At 41.9% G+C, this 11,291-nt stretch overlaps 1 long non-coding RNA gene across 1 annotated transcript; it reads right to left on the reverse strand.

The window, feature by feature from the left end:
- Nucleotides 1-2,964: 2,964 nt before the first annotated feature.
- On the reverse strand, nt 2,965-6,667 carry LOC134943634 (uncharacterized). Its single transcript, XR_010181647.1, has 3 exons — nt 6,574-6,667; nt 6,152-6,171; nt 2,965-3,056 (listed from the first exon to the last, which is right to left on the reverse strand). It is a non-coding gene; the product is annotated as an uncharacterized LOC134943634 (long non-coding RNA).
- Between the last annotated feature and the right edge of the window lie 4,624 nt (nt 6,668-11,291).

Here is an 11,291-nt window from a genome sequence, read left to right on the forward strand (position 1 = left end):
GGTAGCAGTAGTAGTAATATCAGTATACTAAATAAATGAGCTTTGGAACTACTGGTGTCAGAATGGTCTGCCCTGAATTATATTTTATAGTTTAATATGCTGTGGCTATGGATCTTTAAAATGGATATGTCCAATATAGGTTGCTCAGCACTTTCAGTAGCACGATTATTTCTATTGGAGGGATGGTGACAGATTTTATGTGGTGCCTGATTACTATTATTAGTGTAATGATGTTACTAATAATGCTATTAACATCATAATATCTTTATTGTGCTGAATGACTTTAACTTTTACTTAGTGATGGTTATCATAGAAACTCAGTTTCAATTTGAATATTCTGATTGGTTGATTACTCAGGAGGCGGAGCCTATGGGGTACTTGTAGTTTTGGCTTGTCACTTGGATTGCTGTATACTCTGGTCTTGACAAAGGTCCGGCGCAGGACCGAAACATTGACCGACCATAACTATGCTGCTGTTGTAAGGTTTGATAAAAGTTTTACGTGCAATTTATCTCAAGTCTGGTGAGTGTTTCCCTATACTCTTTTCACTATATTTATATGAGGAGAGTGACAATGCTGCATTACTTAGCATTGGCCTGGGTATCCCTATATGGTGTGATCTGAATGATGTTCATTACATGCCCTTAGTACCTATGCTAAGCAGTATAGCCTGTTACTGAAGTGGAGTTAGAGAATACTTTTAACATTTCTAATGGCAGCTTCCCATGAATCACATGTGGTTTGAGCTAAATTGCTGTACATGCAATTTAGGGTTTTTGAAACCATTGTACCTCAATGGCAATTTGAGCTGTAACCCTTATTAACCACAGGATAATAAATCCAGCAGTTTCAATGTCAAAATTTCCTTCAATGTGTGTCAGTATGAGGCAGTTACAAATATGCTAAAAGTCGCATCCTAGTCAGTGACACTATGGGGCTGATTCCGAGTTGATCGCTATCTTTTTCGTTCGCACAGCATATGCGCAAAAATGCGAATACGTTGCACAATAGCGAATATCCGCCCCCAACGTATTGTTGCTATTTCGTACGCAGTAGTACACAAAGTAGGCGGATACCAAATGACATCGCGCTAATGCGAACCCATCGCATTCCCACAAACTTCATCGTAAAAATCCTAACTTTCAGTAGATTTACACATTCCTCTTAAAATTGCACACGCTTTTGCTAAAATACGCACAGCAATGGGTTTTTTTTAAAGATAAATTACTGCTTTCAGTTCAAACTACACAAGCCATCCTCAATTACGATTCCAATTACTGTAATGAATGATAATGGTCATGACCAATTAAGTCTTCAAAGAATACCTGAAGAACACTTTGTAGGCATAATTGGCCCTCAACGTTTAAATGTTTTAAATAAAAATATAGATGTGGTAAATTTGCCTGGTCTAATGCCTTTTTTTATTTTTTTTGGTGTAGAGGTGTAGTTTGTGAATAAAGGTGTTTACATGTTTTTGTAAACAATAACCTCCTAACGCTTTTTTTTGGTTCTTTTTGGTTTTAATTTTAAAATAACATTCTTAAGTTAGATGTGTGAAATGTTTAAGATAACCAATTTCTGCTAGCCAATCTGCTGTTCCTTTATTGCATAAATAAACACAACACCCACTTAACTTGTAAAAAAAAAGATTTCTTTTGTGTTTAATTTTTTTCTTCAATTAACTGTTTAAAAAAAAAATGTAATAAAATATTATGAAAACTTTTCCAACTGGGAAACATTATTTAACAAGGCTTGTAGGTGCTGGCACATGCTGGCCAGAATGCCCGCAAAACTTGTGGGATCTCCAACCGCAACATCTGAAAATAAGAGGCAAAATAAACATTACTAACTTCCTCACATTACCTATTATACAAACAAGGTACAAAGCACACTTTAATGCAGGCATGTCCAAACTGCGGCCCTCCAGCTGTTGTGAAACTACATATACCAGCATGCCTTGACCCAGTTTTGCTGTCAGAGAATGCTAAAGCTGTGTCTGGCCATGCTGGGATGTGTAGTTTCTCAACAGCTGGAGGGCCGCAGTTTGGACAGGCCTGCTTTAATGGCAAAGTGACTACATCATGGATGTTTTAATGAGAAAACAGTAGCAGAACAACACACAAGCCTGCTCCGCAAGTTTTTTTTTTTTAAACAAAGTGTACGACACCATGGGGTACATACAGTAATAATGGAGTTATATTTTAGATGGAACGTTACCCATAGCAACCAATCAAATTCCACATATTATCTTGTAGAAGGTGCTAAATAAATGAAAAGTATGATTTGCTTGGTTGCTATGGGCAACATCCCAACTTAAATAGTAATACCATCTTAGTAAATGTAACCTCATGCAGGGATTCATTCACATCTGGAGTGAAGCAGTCTTTTTTTTTGTGGTTGGCCCTGCATCATCACACTGCATATCAACATCTTCAGAAGGACCACATATCCTAGCTGGCACACACTCCCTGAAAGCCGGCCTTACTACATAAGGTCAAACAGGTTTTTAAATGTGTATTTTTAAATTTTTGGAGTGTAACTTTCACAACACTAATCACTGTGTCCTTAGCCTGGCTAACAAAGTGAAGCATACGAGTTCAATGTGCAAATATTGGAATACCCAGGCACAAGTGTAAAAGTCAAACAACATGCTAAACTCCACTCAGGTCTAACTGTTTTGCTTATAATGTCGCACATATAAACCCTGTTGTCCAGGCAACCCTGTCGACATAATGAGTGTCGACCTAGAGTGGTCATCCTAAACATTGCAGACGTAGACACTGTACATCTAATGATCCTCACACAAATGTAAATCCAACATCCATACCATGATGAAGAAGACAAAAATTTGACCTTGGGAAAATATTGGCACCACAACACTGCATTTATTAGAATGTGAAGTTAAATTAGGTAACAAATTAAATGTAAATGTGTGTGAACTTACTCTCCTCTGCCACTTGTTCACCTCCCTCAAGTCGCTCCGGGGCATCTGCTGCCCATTCAGATTGTGGGGAAGGAGGCTGGATGGAGGAAGAAGTCTGGATGGGGGAAGGAGTCTGGATTGTGGAAAGAGGATGGAAGGATGATCTGGTTACAGAGGGTGGGTCAGATTGAGAGGGGGAGGGTGGCGTAGAGGTGGTTTGGGCCACAGAGGGGTGCAGAGAGGTGGGTTGGGCCACAGAGTGGGAGGGGGGCAGAGAGGGGGATTGGGAAAGATAGGGGGAGGTGGGCGGAGAGGTGGTTTGGGCTACAGAGGGGGAGGGGGACAGAGAGGGGTTTTGGTAAAGAGAGGGGGAGGATGGCGGAAAGGGGGATTGGGCCACAGAAGGGGAGTGGGGCGGAGAAGTGGATTGGGAAAGAGAGGGGGAGTGGGGCTGAGAAGGGGATTGGGAAAGAGAGGGGGATTGGGTCACAGAAGGGGAGGGGGGCGGAGAAACGGATTGGTCTGGGCTGGCACTTTGCGGCCTTCCATCCGCTGCTTGCCCTAGAATGACATATGTAATATTTAGGTTGCGGCTTAAAAAATAATACCAATAGCATTTAAAAATTACATTGTTCTGTCCCATGTTAAAGACACAGAGCAAGTTATTGGGTTCAGTCGACAGCCTGTGTAGTAACTCAGTACAACAACATTAACTTTTTCAGAAGCACTTTGCTACACAGTCAGTACTGCTTGCCATAACCACACACACTGTGTAAACTTGTCATGTTTGTTCTACAATAGTATAATTACAGTCTGCTAATTTTCTCACTATACAATTTCTTAGTGAAAATGTGCAGTCTTTACATTTAAAGTTTCTGCTAATAATCTCAGTGTAATACACATAATTAAGGTAATATGTGAAATTTACTGCGTCTACGTCTATAGCGGATTTGTTGGCATAATTCCGCCAACAGGTCCGGCGTGCGACGGCGGAGGTCGCTCCAGCGCCTTTCCAGCTGGATTATAGTCCTTCTGGTCCGGGTGCGCACTATGCGGCGGACCTCCGCGTAGGCCTTGCGCTTTACCCTATTTGGTATAAAGGGCCCTGCGCGGCCTACGCGTCGGTCCATTACCGTGACCAACACGCGCAGCTCCCGTCGTGAGAATGCAGCTGCGTGCATGGTGCCAATGACGTTTTCCATACATGGGCATATATTTATAATGTGTGGTGGCATTTGATTGGTTGTAAATTTATGGTGTCATCTGTATTAAACTTTATTGATATGTGTGCATTGATGTGAAGGACAGTGGGTACAGTTCGCATTAGCGGAAATTCGCACCCGCGGAAGAAAATAAAAAAAAACACACACGCACACAAACACACACACTCACAATCACACTCACAATCACACACACTCACATACACACACACAAACACATACTCACTCACTATCACACACACACACACACACACACACACACACACGCGCACACACACACTTATTGAAAAGTAATTGTTACAATCTGTGTACTCACCACATTTTGAATTAACAATCAGCTGCACAAAGTCACAAAGTTTTCGACATTTAGGATCAGATGTTGTGTAATTTTTAATGTAAACAGATGCACAAGCCAAACATAAAAAAAAAATATATATGGTTAATAACACAATTAACCCAAATAGAATTAATTATAAATTACAAAATAAAAAACCATTGTAAACAACAATATTACACAAAAAAACATGATAAGGAGAACATTACAGATTATGTACTGAAACAATAATGACTCACAAAACAAAACCAACACACTCTGAACTTTACCAAGCTACATAAATGACATCAGTCCAAAATGAATAAACAAATACAGAGAGTTTTTGGAGACAAAACGAAATATAAAAAAAAACAATAGCTGAAATAATCCCGGACAATTCTAGCCCTTACTGCATTCCCCCGGTGGTACACACTCCCCCCTCCGAATGTCCGGCCAACCCCTGGCTCCTCATCCGGCAATTCCTCCATTTGGGGAAGCTCTACGCAACTCCTTACAGCGATGTTATGTAGGATAGCGCACAGGATCACAATTTTACTTACCATCTCCGGCGAATACATGATGTCGCCACCAGTGTGGTGGAGCACACGAAAACGCCCTTTAAGAACACCAATCGTGCGCTCCACCAGCTGTCTAGTGGCAGTAAGCATGGAGTTAAATGCCGTCTGTGGTCCTGGCCTGGGTTTACTGTAAGGAGTCATGAGCCAGGGGGTGCAAGGATATCCACGGTCTCCTGTTTGATAAGATGAAAATAGAAAAAGGAAAAAAAAACATTAAATAATGTAATACCAAAAATATGACTGCTCAAATAATGAAAAATACCAAACTCACCCAATAGCCACATGTCTTGGTCTTCCATCGTTCTTAATCTTTGCCATATCCCTGATTGTCTTCTGACATGGGCATCATGGGAGTTCCCAGGGAACTTAGCATTCAGGGACAGGATCTGGAGGGATGGGCCACAAACAACCATTACATTCAGAGAATGAAACAGTTTCCTGTTTCTATAAATTTCTTCATTATGTCTTGGCGCAACAATAGCTACATGTGTCCCATCCACAACTCCAATAACGTGTGGGAAGCGACTACCACCTTCCTGAAATTGCCACTTCACCACAGCCAGGGCACCAACATCCAAAGGCATTGCAATAAATTGCTTCACTTGGGTTAGGAAAGCTTGGCTGACACGCCGCAGGACCTTACTGAACTGGCCCTGCAACATGCCAACCAGATCTCCTACGACATGCTGGTATGAACCAGTGGCCAAAAAATGTAACACAGCAAGGAATTGTGTCAATGCTGGTATTGCTGTAGGATACCTAATGGATTGTTCTAGATCACTCTCTATTATAGAGAGAGTGTCTAGGATTAGATGAGGTGGCAGTCTGTATCTGCGCAACACTACATCATCAGGCATCCCAAAAAGGAGGACACGGGTACGGAAAATTGGTGGCCTAGCACGCCTCCGTTGCCTTGGAGGATGAGGAGCCGGTTGGGGTTGGATGGCTTGCGGCGGTTGGGGTGGGAGTGGTTCCATGGGTTGTGGTGGGCTTCAGCTGCCACATGAATGGACATCACCAACTTAAAATGAAGGTAAGAATCATTAAGAAACACAAACAATTAACAACACACATTGTAAAACAAAATATAATTTAAAGAGTATGGGTGTTCACTTACTGCAGGAGTGTACTCCATATCTTCAAGATGAAAATACGAAACAAAATAACATAAATGAAAAAAAAAAACGCCACAGTTAGCTAAGTACCTACAACATAGGTTACCATCACAAATAAACTTTTTGAGATTAAAAAAACATAACCATATAATTAGTGCAACAATATATTAAAAAAGTACTAAGTATGTTTTTTTTTTAAACAAAAAAAAATGCAAACATTAAAAAATAAAAAATTACCTGCTCAGAAAATAAAGGATCCCTTTTTTGGGAAACTTCAACTGAAAACTGGCCTACTTTGGCACTCAAAATGGAAATGAACAAACAAACAATAGAGACACCAACAAGAGAGAGAAATGGCCAATAATAAATAAGATACACACTCGCAACAAACACACACCATGACACCCAGGGACAGGCAGCTTACCTGCTCAGAAAATGAAGGAGCCCTTTTTGGGAAACTACAACTGAAAACTGGCCTACTTTGGCACTCAAAATGGAAATGAACAAACAAACAAGAGAGACACCTACAAGAGAGAGAAATGGCCAATAATAAATAAAAGAACCACTCTCAGCACTAGAACAGCCACACTGTAAATTACAGGTAACAAAACTATTAGATAGTACATGTTAATAAATTTATAGCAAAAAACATTAAACACAAAACTACAAATACCCATTTTAAACCACTACAAAGGACCATTGCACACCCATACATACTTGGTATGGTAATATCCCAATTTAAAGAAAAAAAAATATGCTTTAAATACGCCATCCGCAACACAACAGTAACAAATTTGTTAGCAAACAAACGCACATTTTTATGCTATATACTGCAATAAAAACTCACTCTGAAATGTGAGAGGCAACACGTCCACCTTGCTTGAGTCTTGAATCACCATTTAGCATCATACACCCACTCACACAGGCTGCAGTCAAGGGTTTTAAATAGGCAGTACAACAATTACTGGAAGAATTAGCATAATTGACACCTGTTCGAATTACCGCACTGGAAAACACACGCAGCTATAAATCGCTGGACACATGTGCAAACACACATGCCACCAGCAACATGGCTACTCGTGAGCAGATGGCAGCAGAGATGGACCAGGTGCAGCAGCAGTTGTCCTCTTTTACACATAGGCGCCTAGCGCTGCGGAGGCAGATGCTGGAAGCTGCCAGTGCGGATGTTCAAATTGCAGGACCCAGTACTGTACAAACTCCATCTTCTGATACCCAGGAGTTAGGAGTGAATCCCCTGCCAGACATAGATACTGGGGAAACTGAGGGAGATTCCGGACTACCATCTCAAACACAAAGTACACAAGCAGCTAGTGAAGAGGAAGATGGTGAGGAGGGACAGGACGATAGCTCACAGGCTACATCCCAAAAAAAAAAAAAGACAGCCCGCCTTCACTAAGAGGGAGTTACGTGTTTTGGTCACACAGGCCATGGAAAAAATTAATCGAGGCCCCAAAAACATGGGTGCTGCATCCAAAGATCGAATCTGGAGGGACATCACTGATTCTGTTAATGAAGTCGGCTCAATAGTCCGCACCTCACAGGAAGTTAGAAGATGGTAAGTGTATATTGACACACCATTTTCTGTGCCAAGTATTATTAAAAACTTAGCTAGATGTGATGTTGCCTATAGCAACCAAATACATAACATGTGTACTATCAATTAAAGCAGGTATTCATAACTTTTATGTCCCTTGCCCTTGATTCTAATCACATACGTAGTTGGGCCGACTTCAAATCCCGCCTGAAGGGCAAGAGGTCTGCGGAGTGGAATGCCTCGAGGGCAACAGGGGGAGGTCCAGCTGCCACTGTGGAATACACAGATCTTGAGGAGATGGCGATGGACTGTGTGAGCTACGAGGAGGGGGTTGGGGTGTCTCATATGGACATGGACCTGCCTGAAATACTGAATGCACATGACTTGCCAGGTAAGCACAGAAACAGTGTGGAGCAAGGTGTAGCTCAACTCTGCCAAGGTCTGGCAGAGATCAGGCAGGGCCAAGAGCAACTCGCCTCCTCCTTCCAACAAATTGCCAATTCCATTCTGCAAGGGCTCCAGGACATCGCTGTCTCCCTTGCCCACAGTGGCAGAGAGCCACCCACATCTGCTCCCTCCCCTCCCTCTGCCCAGGAAGAACATCCCACTGGGCAGGGCCCTCGAAGGTCACTTCGCAGACCGAGCCGTGAAGAACAACATCAGGCGGGGGAAAAGAAGAGAAAGTGATGTCTCTCCAGATGGGCAGCACCCATGTTTTACATGGTGCCTCGATGTTTTTTTTGGGGGCTTATGTGGCCAGAATGTACAACTCCCTCAAAGTGAAAGGGTATATTTGTGTTTATTTAAATTGTAGCCTGTGAGTTATTTTCGTCTACACCTGAGCCATCTTCCTCTTCCTAGCGAGCTGTGTATGGTTGTGTTTGTGTATTGGTTCCAGAATCGACCTCAGTTCCCCTAAAAGTTTTGTCTGGCTGGGGGTTCACAACATATACTTAGTAAATATTAAACATCATGTCCCTCATTTCGAGTTGTTCGCTCGCTAGCTGCTTTTAGCAGCTTTGCACACGCTAAGCCACCGCCTACTGGGAGTGAATCTTAGCTTATCAAAATTGCGAACGAAAGATTAGCAAAATTGCGCATAGACACTTCTTAGCAGTTTCTGAGTAGCTCCACACTTACTCGGCATCTGCGATCAGTTCAGTGCTTGTCGTTCCTGGTTTGACGTCACAAACACACCCAGCGTTCGTCCAGACACTCCTCCGTTTTTCCAGCCACTCCCGTGTTTTTCCCAGAAACGGTAGCGTTTTTTCACACACACCCATAAAACGGCCAGTTTCCGCCCAGAAACACCCACTTCCTGTCAATCACATTACGATCACCAGAACGAAGAAAAAACCTTGTAATGCCGTGAGTAAAAAACCTAACTGCATAGCAAATTTACTTGGCGCAGTCGCACTGCGGACATTGCGCATGCGCATTAGCGACTAATCGCTCCATTGCGAGAAAAAAATAACGAGCGAACAACTCGGAATGACCCCCCCATATTTTGTCAGAAGATGGTGTTACCATAGTACTGGGTTCTGCTATGTGAATTTTGGCACTGGCATCTGCTTGTTGCTATGTCCATCTTTGTATGTGATGCTCATTTGTAGCCATGTTGTGTTGCTGCTTTACTTTATTTTTTGAAGTAAAAATAAAATAAAATAAAAACTTGTTTGTGTGTTTTATTAAAGGTTATGCACTCTGGAAAACTGTGCCCTGTAAACTTTAACATGGCATATTGACATTTGTGGAACAAGGGAACAATCAGAACATTCATACAAACATTGAATATTATAATTTAAAACATGTATGCCTTGCACAACACTTAAGTGGCCATATAAGAAATTAAAAAAAAACTTTGGAACTTGGGTTACTAGGGGCAACATGGCATAGTATTAGATATGGACACATATTCCCACAAAAAAAAAATGTATTAAGTAACATTAAGTGTAGGCTGCATTATGTTGCTCATGTTATTTGGTATGTACAAAGGAATATGTTTAGGTTGAGAAGATTTAGCTGATGTAGTTTATAAGTTGGTTTATTCACACTTGATTAAATTTGATAGTATTAAGCAAATAATTAAAACATGCAGTTAACATCAAAGTATTTCAACAAATAAATAAAATACAGTGCATTATTTGTCAGTGTGTCAGATTTATACGTGGTAACAATAAAAATGTTATGTGGGCATACAATTGCTGTTTGTAGTCTTTTGTTACAGCAGTGTTTGGTAAGTAATTGGTCAACAGGTGAATTCATTGGCCAATTAATTGCTAATTAGGGCAGACACTTGTAGAGATGAGCGGGTTCGGTTTCTCTGAATCCGAACCCGCACGAACTTCATGTTTTTTTCACGGGTCCGAGCAGACTCGGATCCTCCCGCCTTGCTCGGTTAACCCGAGCGCGCCCGAACGTCATCATGACGCTGTCGGATTCTCGCGAGACTCGGATTCTATATAAGGAGCCACGCGTCGCCGCCATTTTCACACGTGCATTGAGATTGATAGGGAGAGGACGTGGCTGGCGTCCTCTCCATTTAGATTAGGGTTGAGAGAGAGAGAGAGAGAGAGATTGACCTGAGGCTGTGATACTGTAGAAGAGAGTGCAGAGTTTAGTGACTGACGACCACAGTGACCACCAGACAGTGCAGTTGTTTGTTTTATTTAATATATCCGTTCTCTGCCTGAAAAAAACGATACACACAGTGACTCAGTCACATACCATATCTGTGTGCACTGCTCAGCCCAGTGTGCTGCATCAATGTATATATATATCTGACTGTGCTCAGCTCACACAGCTTATAATTGTGGGGGAGACTGGGGAGCACTGCAGTGCCAGTTATAGGTTATAGCAGGAGCCAGGAGTACATAATATTATATTAAAATTAAACAGTGCACACTTTTGCTGCAGGAGTGCCACTGCCAGTGTGACTAGTGACCAGTGACCTGACCACCAGTATATATAATATTAGTAGTATACTATCTCTTTATCAACCAGTCTATATTAGCAGCAGACACAGTACAGTGCGGTAGTTCACAGCTGTGGCTACCTCTGTGTCGGCACTCGGCAGCCCGTCCATAATTGTATATACCACCTAACCGTGGTTTTTTTTTCTTTCTTTATAGTCATACTAGTTACGAGTATACTATCTCTTTATCAACCAGTCTATATTAGCAGCAGACACAGTACAGTGCGGTAGTTCACGGCTGTGGCTACCTCTGTGTCGGCACTCGGCAGCCCGTCCATAATTGTATATACCACCTAACCGTGGTTTTTTTTTCTTTCTTTATACATACATACTAGTTACGAGTATACTATCTCTTTATCAACCAGTCTATATTAGCAGCAGACACAGTACAGTGCGGTAGTTCACGGCTGTGGCTACCTCTGTGTCGGCACTCGGCAGCCCGTCCATAATTGTATATACCACCTAACCGTGGTTTTTTTTTCTTTCTTTATACATACATACTAGTTACGAGTATACTATCTCTTTATCAACCAGTCTATATATTAGCAGCAGACACAGTACAGTGCGGTAGTTCACGGCTGTGGCTACCTCTGTGTCGGCACTCGGCAGCCCG

This window comes from Pseudophryne corroboree, chromosome 7 (genome assembly GCF_028390025.1).
Source record: "Pseudophryne corroboree isolate aPseCor3 chromosome 7, aPseCor3.hap2, whole genome shotgun sequence".
Lineage (NCBI taxonomy): Eukaryota > Metazoa > Chordata > Amphibia > Anura > Myobatrachidae > Pseudophryne > Pseudophryne corroboree.